The sequence below is a fragment of the Cydia fagiglandana genome, chromosome 5, assembly GCF_963556715.1.
Source record: "Cydia fagiglandana chromosome 5, ilCydFagi1.1, whole genome shotgun sequence".
Taxonomy (NCBI): domain Eukaryota; kingdom Metazoa; phylum Arthropoda; class Insecta; order Lepidoptera; family Tortricidae; genus Cydia; species Cydia fagiglandana.
The window spans coordinates 14,839,464-14,854,465 of record NC_085936.1 but is presented as its reverse complement, the minus strand read 5'-3'; the positions used below and the strand labels follow the sequence as shown (position 1 = coordinate 14,854,465).

Genomic DNA, 15,002 nt, shown 5'->3' with positions numbered 1-15,002 from the left:
ATTCTGACACCCGTAGTCGCAATGAAAACGGCAATATTAAAATTTTATATTAATAACACTTGGTACGGGCTGAATGATAAAACTCCCTGGCGAGTCATATTACAATGTTCAGATGATTTCTTCATTCCAAAGGATTTTCTGACATGGTAACAATTTTTTATAAATGCAAAATTCATTTATTATTCAAGTGCACAAGCCCTGAACTGTGATGAAAGCACGTAATCAATATACCTTTCTCACAGTATCGTGTTCAAAACAGTACGTCAATATTATTCATGTACTTAGGTGTAATAGGGATCATCAAATACACAGCAAAGAAAAACTACCCATATCATCATCATTACAAAAGTCAATGAGGGTTGGCAATAAATATGTTTTTTATTCACCGAAAACTCATCATAAAAGTTTCAGGGAAATTAAAATGTTTAAACGCGAAATACGAAACCTCGTGAACGGTTTTTTATCACCGTTTGTCAAAGAGTTAATGAGGCCTATTCGAAAATAATTTCTTGAATCATCATTTCCTGTAGAAAAAATGTTAAACAACCGATTGATACCAAGAAATGACTACCTATGAGAATAAGCCCCTAATCATAATTAGGCTTTAAGTTTCAGACATATTACAAAGACTATGTGAACAAGGCAGAGTAGGTATCATACTGATCACGAAACATTTTCAAACAAATAGCATACGACATGTTTTGTTCATATTATGTTATACTTTTAAATACCTTCATGTATTAACTAAGCGAGTGAATCCAGCCTGTGCTGTATGCCTGACTACCTAGCTGACTAAATGGATCTCTGTGTGCAATCAGTTCACTGTGACAGGGCTTTGGTGTAATCCCTCTTCGCTGATTGAAAACAAACTGTGATTGGGACCCGAATAAAATAGTAAATAAACAAATTGGAGCATTACTGGCACTTGTTTGCAGGTTTAGTGGCCGAACGTGACTCGGTCGAGCCGCATTAACCGGTATTGAAACTAGCCAATAATGGCGCATTTCCTGATTAATAGTTTTTGTTTTACAAGGGTCAAAGTAAACAACAACTTTGCAACACGAGCCCAGCGTGATACCTCATCATCATCAGGCTATATTTATCCACTGCTGGACATAGCCCTCCCCTAAAGAGCGCCAAAGCTTGGCGCATCCAGCATCTGCCTGCAGTCTTTCGCAGATCGTCATCCCACCTGGTTGGAGGGCGTCCTACACTACGTTTGCTAAGTCGCGGTAAGCGCGGGAGGCGTGATACCTAACAGAGTGAAACGTAATCTTTCTTTTATAAAACATTGAAATTCAAATCATAACTTAAAAGTCGATTCCACAACCCAATTTGAAGAAACAACTCAAAATTTGCATCTAAGTATACATAATTACCTAGGTACTTTTGCCTTTCATGTGGATATGTCGGCGGCAGATCGTAAAACCGGGCATATCGAGATATTCCTAGGCATATCATGAAACGCCGCCATTTCATGATCTGACTAAGATTTGCCCAGGCATATCACGATCTGCCTTATAAAAGAGGCGGCAGATCGATCAGAGCATTGGCATTCGTTGATATTCCTAGCTTCATACCGGGCGCATCGTAAAATAACCTCGTGAGGATTGCACGATATGGCTGGTGTTCGCTAGGCATATCATGAAATGCCGGCGTTTCATGATCTGCCTAGGAATATCACCCTGTGAGGTTTGCACGATATGGCTGGTGTTCGCTAGGCATATCATGAAATGCCGGCATTTCATGATATGCCTAGGAATATCACCCTGTGAGGTTTGCACGATATGGCTGGTGTTCGCTAGGCATATCATGAAATGCCGGCGTTTCATGATCTGCCTAGGAATATCACCGTGTAAGGTTTGCACGATATGGCTGGTGTTCGCTAGGCATATCATGAAATGCCGGCGTTTCATGATCTGCCTAGGAATATCACCCTGTGAGGTTTGCACGATATGGCTGGAGTTCGCTAGGCATATCATGAAATGCCGGCGTTTCATGATTTGCCTAGGAATATCACCCTGTGAGGTTTGCACGATATGGCTGGTGTTCGCTAGGCATATCATGAAATGCCGGCGTTTCATGATCTGCCTAGGAATATCACCCTGTGAGGTTTGCACGATATAGCTGGTGTTCGCTAGGCATATCATGAAATGCCGGCGTTTTATGATTTGCCTAGGAATATCACCCTGTGAGGTTTGCACGATATGGCTGGTGTTCGCTAGGCATATCATGAAATGCCGGCGGATCTGCCTAGGAATATCATCCCTTGTTGCAAAACGACGCGGTTTTGGAATGAGATGCAATGCTAATTCACAACATTCAGGATCGAGCATAAATATCTATACTCACCGGTAATTAACGGTACAACACGATAAAATAACCAAAGGATATGACGCACTGGACTGACCTGATACTGCAGCAATGGCGGAATACTCTCGATGCCACTAGTTCTTTTTTTACGTTCAGCACCTTCTCCTCTTTCACACGCCAGCCGGCGGTACGTTAAACAGTCTTAGGCCTTTTATCACGCACGATATATCACTAAAACACTTAGTTTTGGAGGCTTAATACGTATAATGTGATTTAAATCGATAGCGGTCGATCCGCATGCCGCGGCGTCCCGCTAGTTCTCGTTTTCGCCCACAGAGGCGCTGCTGAGGCTCGTCCTGAGCGTGCCGCTCGAGAGTTTCGGACGATCCTATTGGCAAAAAGGTCAATATTGTATCGTTGTGAAGTGCCTTTTGGCTTTGCATCGATAAACGGTAGAAGCGCGCAGAAATTTGATTAATTACTTAAAAACTAAACGTTAAGAACGGAACACCTCTTGAGGCTTGCACGATATGGCTGGTGTTCGCTAGGCAGATCATGAAATGCCGGCGTTTCATGATTTGCCTAGGAAAATCACCCCGTAAGGTTTGCACGATATGGCTGGTGTTCGCTAGGCAGACCATGAAATGCCGGCGTTTCATGATTTGCCTAGGAAAATCACCCCGTGAGGTTTGCACGATATGGCTGGTGTTCGCTAGGCATATCATGAAATGCCGGCGTTTCATGATCTGCCTAGGAATATCACCCCTTGAGGCTTGCACGATATGGCTGGTATTCGCTAGGCAGATCATGAAGTACCGGCGTTTCATGATCTGCCTAGGAAAATCACCCCTTGAGGTTTGCACGATATGGCTGGTGTTCGCTAGGCATATCATGAAATGCCGGCGTTTCATGATCTGCCTAGGAATATCACCCCTTGAGGTTTGCACGATATGGCTGGTGTTCGCTAGGCATATCATGAAATGCCGGCGTTTCATGATCTGCCTAGGAATATCACCCCTTGAGGTTTGCACGATATGGCTGGTGTTCGCTAGGCATATCATGAAATGCCGGCGTTTCATGATCTGCCTAGGAATATCACACCCTACTTATTTGATATGCCTAAACGTAGCCAGGCAAATCGTCAAACGTTAAGGTTTGAACGATATGGCTGGTAGTCGTTAGTCAGATCATGAAATGGCGGCGTTTCATGATATGCCTAGGAATATCTCGATATGCCCGATTTTACGATCTGCCGCCGACAGATACAATACAACTCTCTCAGCAGTTTTTGACGAATAAAATCTCTTTACGAACTGGTAAATCATAATTACTAAAAACAATAAGTTGAGCTAATAGAGGGAGTGTTAGGGGTTAGGTCGAATTAGAAATAAGACCACCAATTAGAAAGAAAACGTCTGCACCTTGTAACATAGTACATTTTTCTAAAATTAAAATAAATATTTTGGGTCGATTAATAATTAAAAGAAAAATAGGGTACATCGCCAATTACTAGCCACCCCCCAATTACTGGCCACTTAATTTGATTTCTATTTATAGGTGAACAAAGTTCATTTTAGTATATAAGGTACGAAAATCCAATTATTAGCCAGTTTTCAATTACTGGCCACCTATTCCAAAAATGAATTCTATTTACAGATAAATAAAACTCATTTTCAGTATAAGGAAAATGGCCAGTAACTGAAATTTATCCACAACCCACTCGTTCAATAACTGGCCGCCTCTTACAAAAATGAGTTCTATTCACCTATACACAGAATTCATTTTAGTATAGGTGGCCAGTAATTGAAAACTGGCTAATAATTGGCGATGTACCCTACCTCTTCTTATTTCAACGTTTTTAACGGTGTCCGAAACAAATTACATTGATTGCATTTCTATGCATAATCTGTTGCATTCAGATGCACCTCTCGATGCTTATCTGTTGTCGGGGTTGTCATATGACTAAAAATAATTAAAACTTGAGATATTTATGTTGTCACTCCAGGAAAACTTTGTATAACTAAACTTGACCTTAAACTTTGTAGGTATGTAAAAGTTTTACATCAAAATTGTCTTTTATCTAATAAATCATACCTACTTCATACAAAGTTTTCCTGGAGTGACAACATAAATATCTCAAGTTTTAATTATCGCCGATGAGTTGAAATGGTCCAAGAACGAAATACTGTAAACTTAGCAATCGTTGTGATATTTATCCATATAAACAACTTCCATATCACAGTTTCTATCTAGTTTGCAAGGCAAATACCAAACTATTCGCTCAGCATCCTTCAGCTAAGCAACCTCCAGTATATTAGATTACGGTCTAACGAGATTTCTTATTCTCTAAGCAAGCCACGTGCGCGAAAAGAAAACGTCCGCCCGCATACATTAGTAGCGGAACGTTGACACAGTTTAGACATTACTCGAGACAATACGTGAACCCGAATAAACTTTAGTCTTCATTTATGTTCGTTACTGTATTATAAAATGGATAATTAAATCGTGCAACAATTAAATTCACTGGATTACACCATATTCAAGCTTAGCGCTAGATCTCATTTTCAAATTACTACACAACGAAGAGTGTACCATACGAGTATTATCTTTATTATTAAACCATTACAGGCTTTCGGCACAATGAGGGAATTAGTGACTGATTTCCACGGTATTCGATTCCTTGCCGCTCTTATCTTCCATAAAATGAATTGCCATGTTTTAAAGCTCTTTTGATCAGGACACATTTTCATAGAACAGACGATCCAATTGGTCATTTTAAAATGACGAAAATATAGTGGAAATCGTTTTGTGGAAGCCCGCTTTTAACTGATTTCCCGTTCTGATTTATATTTCTTGTTCTAAAATTGTAAGGGTTTTGATCACTAACAGATAAAAATCCTTACAATTTTAGAACAAGAAATACAAATCAGAACGGGAGGTTGAGCGATGATTTGGTTACTGTTTTGGAAGTACCTATCAGTGTAATCATACCATGCCCTATCTCTCCTGAACTGAAATTTCATTCATGTCTTACTGCGGTTCCTGGTGGTTAAGTATTTCCATGTAAAAGTAGTTAGATAACTGCCTGGAGTTTAAATATGTAAACTGTGCCAGTGACGGGACGTGGTCCAGGCTAATCCGTTTATTTAGATTTCGCTGGCTTCGGCTCAGCTGAATATATAAAACATGTTACGGACGACAAAATTACTTAACCCAAAGGTGCATCTCTATATTTGATGGGATTCTTACCTGAGTGGTAGAAAAAAAAACTACTGTTTTGTGACTAGGTTTATATTATTCGTGTCTGTTTTATTATTTTAATTTAGTTTCATAACTTTGTAATGTTTTTTTCAACGTATAAAAGATGGGCAACGTCCAAGTAATTATACTTCTTGAGTTGCAAGCGTCTATCTGTGCTAGGTACGCATTTCGCAACAACAACACACTATGAAGGAGGCAGTGTTGATAGCGGCGCCTTTGCTCTCAAAATGATATTTTACCCTACTTCTCTACCACGAAGGGTATTCTGATTGTAAAAACGTTGCTATCACTTTTGACACTTATACAAATCATATTCATAAAGAATCCACATCCAATTATTTATAACTAGTATTACTTACTTATACATTCAAAATACGCGTCCATGTGAAACATAAACATGTGCATTGTTAAAGCAAGTTTAGTGCTACCATCTACCGTTCTCGTACGTTTTCTTGTGCATAGTAGGTTCTGCCATCTTTGTGAGCTACATCGGAAGCATAAACTTCACATTTATGTCCTTGCGCCAAAAATCTGGTGGCTCCTGTGCTGCCCCCTACTGTAGTTCATGCATGCTCCCTATACCGGGTGTGGCCTGTAATATGAGCAAAAAATTAAACCGTAGGCTGTACGCCTCATACTGACCAACATTTGTTCAGCGACTTTTAAAAACAACTAGTGGTTTGGTTTTTAATACACTTTAAAGTTTATTCTAAGACGCAATGTATTGCGAATTTTATTATGTTTAAGGCGTGACAAGCAACGTCAATCACAATGATGTGGCGTGCCGACGGCGTCCATTGAAGATAATATTTATTTTGTATGAAAAATAGGGAGTCTAAATACTTCATAATTTTTAAAAGTTGTCGAACAAAAGTGTCACCGTGTGAGGAGTACAATCTATGTTTTAATTATTTGCTCATGTTACAGGCCACACCCGGTATATGTAGAATTCGGCAATACACCGAACGCACCGACATAAACAGTTGCCGTCCCAATAAACTGTTCCCGTAAAGTGGTGATAGTAATGAAGTCCAGTAATCTTAGTCATTTTAACGCGTGGATTGGTATTTGGAAACTGATTTGTCTCCGAAATGCAACAATAACTCATTAATCAACGGCGACGGCTCCAGTTACGGTTCATAAATCCTCTCGTGCCATTAAGCTACCTAGGTACCTAGACTATCTAGGTACCTAAGCTATAGGGAACCCAATAAGGATTCCAAAGGGTTACTACCATTAGACTACCTACAAATAGTGGGTTAAGTATTAAGCGCATTGAGTATGCACTTTCGTCTCAGGCGATGCCGCTTGGTACGACAGTTGTCAAACAAAGCTGATCTGGCTCGGCAGTCACGAGATGTACCGTGTATACCCCCAATAGAGGGAGGGGGGTGATAAGGTCGGCTCCCTAGGTCCAATCTATGCTATATCTCTTCCTGTTCTTAGTTTCTTAAGTTATACCTGTCGGAGCCTGACACCAGAAAGACGTATTGCAGCGTTATAGTTCTTTATTTTAGACGCCTGTATAAAATCGATTAGCAATGTTGAGCTACGTATTATTTGATTGTAACAAAATAAATAAAGTTGTGTAGAGAGTAACGCCGTCTATTGGCGAATTGTTGAAATAAAGTTACGTAGAGTAACGCCATCTATTGGCGTGTTGTTGAACTAAGATGACAGGTAGAAGGCTTTGGAACGTCGAGAGGTTTCTCTCGAGTGAGCGTAGGCACGAGTGGCATTTTTGTCGGTATGTTGGTAGACTGGTCGAGCAGGTTTGCCAACTTGACTTGAGGCGGGAGCAGGGTGGCTCCACCGATGGTACTTCTTCTGGATCGGACCGCGCTAGAGATCGGACGTACTCGTTAGCCAACGTCGTGCCTAACTCGCTACGTTCCTGAAGGCTTATACCTGAAGGATTATTCTGATAGCTTATAGAATCTAGCGTTGTTTAACCATTTAGCTAAGTGTTTTATTTCAAGTGTTATTTTGGTTTCTTATGTTTCATTAGTAGCTTACTTTTGTGAAATAAAGAAAGGATGTGTTATGTGTTGTTTTAACTTGTTTTGAAAAGATTTGTCCCTCTGAGTTTGTTGCCGGTCCCATATCTAAATCTTCTTAGGTCAGATGTCTAGGGTTGTAGCCGGCCTAGTTTGACTTGAATAAAGATTTTAACGGTTTCATGTGATTTTTTTATTTTGAAAGTAATCCGTTAACATCCTTAAAGAAATTAGTTCTTTTTATTATTTAGTACTGAAATATAGTAGGCACTAGTATGGTTAACGAGTCCGAATGTTTATTTCATGCACTGGTAGAAATGATAGCATACTGATTTAGCTGTGAAGTAATACATCTAGGTGCTGCCCCCACGCGCCCACCGCCTTTGAGACCGTCGGTATTCGACATACCTATAAATTATTTTCGTGAGTATAATTATGGAACTATGCCTTTGGGCATTAAATGGGCGTCAAAGATTAAAAATGCTTACAAAAATTCACACTTATCACTGTAGTAAAATATTCGTTTAAATTCATCATCATTTCAGCCTATATACGTCCCACTGCTGAGCACAGGCCTCCTCTCATACGCGAGAGGGCTTGGGCTATAGTCCCCACGCTAGCCCAATGCGGATACACCTTTTGAATTTCTTCGCAGATGTATGAAGGGTTTCCTCACGATGTTTTCCTTCACCGAAAAGCTAGTGGTAAATATCAGATGATATTTCGTACATAAGTTCCGAAAAACTCATTGGTACGACTCATTTGAACCCGCGACCTCCGGATTGAAAGTCAGACGTCATATCCACTCGGCCACCACCGCTTCGTTTAAATTAATCGGCATTTTTTAATACTTTAACTAAGTACAAGAGCAGTCAAGTGTTGCCGCTACACGAGTCTGTTTTTCCAAAGTTTGTTAAGGTTCAACCGCAACGAGAGCAGCCATAGCAGACAAAGTAAACATTTTCTCCCCGGGATCGGGATGTCAACGGTTTTATGTTTTCATGGGTAAATCCTCAAAACGGAATGGATTCAACAGCGTAGGTACCTACTTAAATACAAAGTTGTCACTCCGAATTGTCTACATATACCTACATAGTTATAATTATGATGCATTTGAATAGGTACCACCTACTCAAGTACATACTTAACTACATTCATAAACTCACGCATTTGCATGATGTTGTAATTTTTTTTACATTTATATAGAAGTTAATTAAAATATTATGCCTACATTTAAATCACTGCAGGTATGCTATAATTCACATAGTCGAGGTTACTGAATACAAATGTCAGTGCGTGGACTGACGGACGACGCCTTTATGAACATTCCTAGAAGCCGCTCGATGGTCACAAATCTGGTTAATGTCCCCTTTGTGGTGAGCTGAGACGCTGATATATTATATCGGTCTGACGTGTACCTAGTAAGTAGTTTAACGTAAATCGTAATATTCCGTGTTAGTATACATTCATTCATTCTTTTAAAATTATGGCTTCAGTCCAGTGGGACCATATCGCCAGAGTCAAGGTATTAAGAGCTTAGAATAATTAAAATTGTACGATTAGTACAAGACAGTGTAAGGTGATTTTCTTGTAAAGCGATAGCTGAACTTTACCTACAAGCAGCACGGGGACTATCAGCCGTTGACTCCAAAATGGGGGTTAAACGCGTTTCAAGATTAATTCTCCATTCACTGCACCCTATCTGCACTATCACATTAGTTTACTATATAATAAGCTTTAAACAATATTAATGAGCAAAAAACAAAGGAATTAATCACGACGCGTAACAGTCAGCGCCATCTTGATAGTTACTATCAAGATGGCGCTCGAACCGGAAGTTAGTTTACTCACAGATTGAATCTCGTTTTCAAGATGACAATCGAAAATTGACAAATTTATGGCCGCTTGTAAAAATAAGATGTTACTGATTGCTGCCACGAGTCTGAAAATATTCTTATTTTATTACCATCCACTGTTGATGCCATAAATGCTAATAATAAAAACGTGATCAATTCTGTATATAATTTTTTAACATTTTAATTTTCAAATACATTTCTAAGCTTAATTGAAAAAATTACAATCTTCTTAAGATTTATGACTAAACAATTATCACGACAAAGACATTATTTTCCCTTTTGTAAAATTTTGCCCAACAAATTGTCATAAAAGCATGAAACAACTTCTCGAGTAATTAAAGCACGTTTAAAACTCAAGTCAGCTTTGCTCCACAAAAGATTGTTAATTACGTTTTCGCGTTTTGTGAAATGTAACATTTTGGAGTAGACCGAGCCTCGGCTAACGCAGCATGGACTAGGGAACAAACGTGTTCTATAATTAAAAATGTAAAATAGGTAACGCGGAGCTAAGAATAAAATACAGATACCCAAGTGAAATATGTTGGAAGTAAATTATATTATTAAAGAATTATTTATGCATTTAAACATATGTAAGTACTTAGAGGTAAGTCGGTTTATTTATTTTTTCTTGTCTATTTGATGTCGCAAAGGCTTTCTCCCTTTTCTTTCCACGAATCCCAAAGGTATCTAGGTCTTTTGCCATCTTCAGCTAGGCTTGTCCCGCCCACGCCTCTACTGGCATCCACTTATGAATTATTCTTAGGTGTACTTAACAAAATTTGTGCCTCTCTTAGCTGGTTTATCATGGCAGATATGACATCCAAATTGGCTCGCAATAAAGCAGAGAAAAGCCATTACGTCGTTACTTAGTTACGACTTGCGACAGGTCGACACGTTTTCACTCAAGCATTACTTAACTGCAAATGATCCCTGAAAGGTCAAAACTGCTAACTTGTTTGCTCTTGTCATATACTTAAAATGTTAGTGTTAGTGTTAAAATGTAGATAGTATATTAGTTATTAGCTCTAAGCTCTGCATATTTACCAGCTTTTATGAACTAATTAAATATGTATATCAGACACACAAAGACATTGCTTAATAAGTATCTTATTAGACCAGCTAACTAGTAAGGGTATTTAAGTAACATAATAATATTATGCTCGGCTGGCATTACCTTATTTCCCGGCTTTTGTGGTGATGTACTATTATGTAAATGATTCGTAATAATCTGTACAAATATATGGCACATTTCCATTATTTCAGCTTGTGACTGTCACCTTCAGATCATATTTTCCAATTCGTTGTTTGCTCATTACTTCAAGCGCCAGTTAATCAGCCAAGCTTCATATGAAAGGCATGACGCCTTTCGTGTTCTTACGGTACAATAATATGAATCGCTCCGCCTATTTCATCCAGAAGAATGAATTTCCAAAACAAGTCTTGCAAAATAAAGGTTGCAAGGAGCAGGACTGTTTCGACACTGCCAAGCGGAAAAATCTCGAGTTCGCCTTGCGGGCCGTATTCGCCAGATCTGTCGAAGAAAGGGATGAAATAGACAAAACTATTTTTGAAGGAAAATGAGCAACAAATAAATTTAACTGATTAACATTTATTTGGATATATATTTATATCATAAGTCAAACAGCTCAACAGGCACATTGTAGGTATAAATAGTACTTAATAATTATATCTGTTTAATTAAACCACTACCTACTTACGCCTCCCGAGAGGAATCATTTTATTAAATCAAAATATGTATGTAATGAAACAATTTTACTTTTTCCTACTTGAACATAAGGCTTATCCAGTTGTCTCAGGAAATAAAAGTAAAATAAAATCAAACCTTATTTGAGAGCGTAATTGGGATTTTTCTTGGATTTCGTTTAATGCCTTCATTAATTTTGGCTAAGGATAGTATAACTCACGTAGTACGTGAGCCAAGTGCTGGATATTTTCTTTAGTATCTTAGTTTCAGTCCGAGAAGCTGCATTCGTGACCACCGTAATGTTTTCTGCTCCACATTTTTTTTTATTGCGCTTTTATTGTACGAGGATTTTGACTTTTAAAATTCGTTCACAGCCCCATTCCGAGTTTATTTCTCTTCATTCCTTATCCTTCCATATACAGGGTGCTTCCTGTAACAGGAGCAATAAATTAAACTAAAGGCTGTACTCTTCAAACTGACCAACATTTGTTCAGCAACTTTAAAAAAATATTAATCCTTTAGACTTCTTCTTTTTCATACAAAATAAATATTGCCTTCAATGTACGCTGACATCAATGTGTTTGACGTTACTTGTCACGCTTTTAACATAACAAAATTTGTAATACACTGCGTCTTAGAATAAACTTTAAAGTGTAATAAAAATCAAACCATGAGTTATATTCAAAAGTTGCTGAACTAATGTTGGTCAGTTTGAGGAGTACAGCCTACAGTTTAATTTATTGCTCCTGTTACAGAAAACATACTGTATATCCCAACTTGATATGATGCGATTTCAACTTCATGAGCGGGATTCAGATTTAAATGTGTTACGGTTTTGTTTTATTTCTGCATACAATTGGCGCATGTGAAATAAAGTGAAAGTACCTAGTGCGTGAGATGCCACCAGATAATTAGCTATTAAATATTTTGGCATCGTCAGCTTTTCAACCATCTCCACCGTTGGGTAAAGTTCAAATTAAAAATATGCATTAAGCTACTAATTCAGCGTTTAACTTGCAGGCGACCGTCTTCCAAGTTATACAGCCTTTCAAGTTTTTAGCTGAAAGTGCAGTAAATTTACCTACGCGACCAACTTGAGCAATTCTGCAACTAGGACTGTGCGACCGAGCGAGCGAAGATTCCCTAAGTTTTTTTAACACGGACTAGCTAAGTTACCTTCTCTTCGAAATCCTATGTTTTTTTAAATGAGAAACTGACTAAAGTCTCTTAAAATATAATTTAGAGCCTGATAAAGCCTCACCTTTGAATCTGAACGAGTTAACTACTCTCCTACCATTTTTTCTCACTATGCTCCTAAATTTATTGGTATTATATAATCTACGTAGAATGAGATCACAGACACAGTAATTATTATTAAAAAAATATATTTTTCACCTCAGCAGCTCGAACAAGGGTACTTTGCTTCTTAAAAACAAAATGACTCGGTGAGCAAAATCGCATTTTGCTCACCGAGTCATTTTGTCTCACTCAGTGAGCAAAATCGCATTTTGCTCACTGAGTGAGACAAAATGACATTCAAGTGACCTTTATAGTCAAATGTCATTTCAACATGCGGGGTCTAATACAAGTTCGATATACTTGGGTTCTATTATCTCTGTCCCTCTAGGTATGTTCTCAATGCTTAGGGTGAAAAATTTTATGTACTACACGAGATCAAAGCTATTTACATCTCGTGCGCTTTTCAATCCCTTACTACGCTCAAGATTCTAAATTAGATTTGAAACGAGACAGATGACCTCTGTGCTCGTTCATCAAAGTTATGGGCATTTAGTTACATATAAAGATGTTTTTACATAGAAAGGAATTATTGGGAAAATAAATTTATTAATAAAAATGTTCTCTGTCATCATTAAACTAATTAATTATAAGCTTGATTGTATGTAGAGATGTTTTATATAAACTGTAAACATAAATAAATTGATAGAAAGATATATGGTTTACATAAGACATTGTAGACTTCACTTATGGCTAAGTATGACAATGTTAGTGTTCGCTTGATATAAAAAAAAACTTAATTTTGTTAATTACTACAAAACTAGAGAACTGAGTACATAATTTCATTGTAAAATGAGTCATTATATGTGTATGGTACATAGGAATTTAATAATTAGTCGATCCATTAAAATAAATATTTTCAATATACATATATGGAATAAGCTAATAAATTGAAAAATGAGAACCTGTTCTTGCTAATAATTGTTAAAACTATAGAAGCATATCATGATTCATTTATGTAGAATGTAATTGAGTAAGGCATTGAAACTTTATAAGCTAAAATTTGCATACAATTCTTGAGTGTATTTATGTATGAATATAGACCAAGAAAATCTAATTTTGTATGCCATTGTGAGACCAGGAGGATTTGGAAGTATGAGAGTAGTGTATTCTAGTCAATTTATAAAGTATATTGTATATAAAAATGGGACATTTAAATAATAAAAGATCACATTTTTACTAGTACTAATGGAATTTTGCAAGGAAAATTCAGTTGTAAAAAAAAAACATGAAAATAGTGTTTGTATTGTTAAATAATGCCATAGAAAATTAGATTATAAGCTTAAGAATTAGTTTTAGCCATAAATAAGAGTGGAAATACTAAAAAACTCCACATAAACATGCAAATAAAATGTTAGATTGTTTTTGTCCATTACTTCAAAAGTATAGAGTTTTGATGGAAGAAATTTATTGAAAATCGTAGATAAAAAATAAATACATCCAATTTTGCTTAAAAAATCAATTGAAACCTAGCAATTTTTGTAAAAAGTAAGAAAAACAATTTTCATAGGAAAATTTGCAGTATACAGGGTCATTGAAAAATGGACCTTAATTTCATATATATAAAGTTCAAATTTGCTTGCACGCCTTAGCTAAAAAAAATGCATGTTGAGGTTGTTAGAAGAGTACAAAGATATTTTAGGCGACGATGGTGACGATGGTGACGAAGTCGACGATTGTAACCATGGTTACGAACAAAACAAAATAATACCAAAATTTAGGGGGTATAAATAGATGGGCCAAAAGCCTAGGAGATTCATTCAGTCTACAGCAGCCAAACCAAGAAGAGCTCCAGGAGAAGAACCAAGAAGAAGGAAGAGATCCAGAGAAGCCCCAGGGACCGAGGCGGAGCCCTAGCGGAGCCTGCGCAGCCCGGGACGCCAGCCACAGCAGACAGAAGTCCTTCAGCGGAGTCGAGTCGCCGAAGATCTACGGAGGCGCCTCTGGAGTCCAGAGGAGCCCTAGGACATCAGCTGAGCCCTAGCGGGCATTCTCCGAACAACTTCGGGCAACGGGAGCTGCTTGTAGAGCTACAAGGGCCAGGTAGCCGAGCATCAGAGCGGGGTCCAGGGAATCCTGAGCTACCCACTTCATAGAAGCCTTCAATTCTCCGGGTGAGTGTTTATAAATTCATAAAGTTGTGTTTTCTTTTAATTTGAAAAACTTAATACTGGTCTTTATTTTTAGAATATTTTGGCAATGCGAATTTTATTGTTTAAGTAGTAGTAGAAAAACACTTTATTGTACAAAAATCAAAACAAAACAAGTAAAATAACATTGATCATTTGTATAAAGGTGAACTTATCTCTTCCAAATAACTTTTGAGCAAATGAATTGTTTTCTATGATCTTCTTTAAAATAGAGTGATTTTAAATAAAAAAGCTTCAACTATGGCAATATGAAATTATGTGCTATTAAACATGGAAATTTTGATTCTAAAGAGATTTGATACTGAATTAATGAAAAATAATGTGCTTTTGCTCAAGGAAAATTGAGTGATTTATAAAATGTGAATAAAATTAGAATGAAGCCTTGTAAGAAGAATAAGGCCTGGCGTAAAAAAGTATGCCAAAA

At 37.5% G+C, this 15,002-nt stretch overlaps 1 protein-coding gene across 1 annotated transcript in view; it reads right to left on the bottom strand.

Moving 5' to 3' along the window:
- Positions 1 to 2,334: 2,334 nt before the first annotated feature.
- Positions 2,335 to 15,002, bottom strand: part of LOC134664562 (frataxin homolog, mitochondrial) — a 180,504-nt gene continuing 167,836 nt past the window's right edge. Inside the window, exon 3 of the mRNA XM_063521274.1 lies at positions 2,335 to 2,347. The gene's annotated coding sequence lies outside the window, so the exon portion shown is untranslated. The remainder of the gene's footprint in view (positions 2,348 to 15,002) is intronic.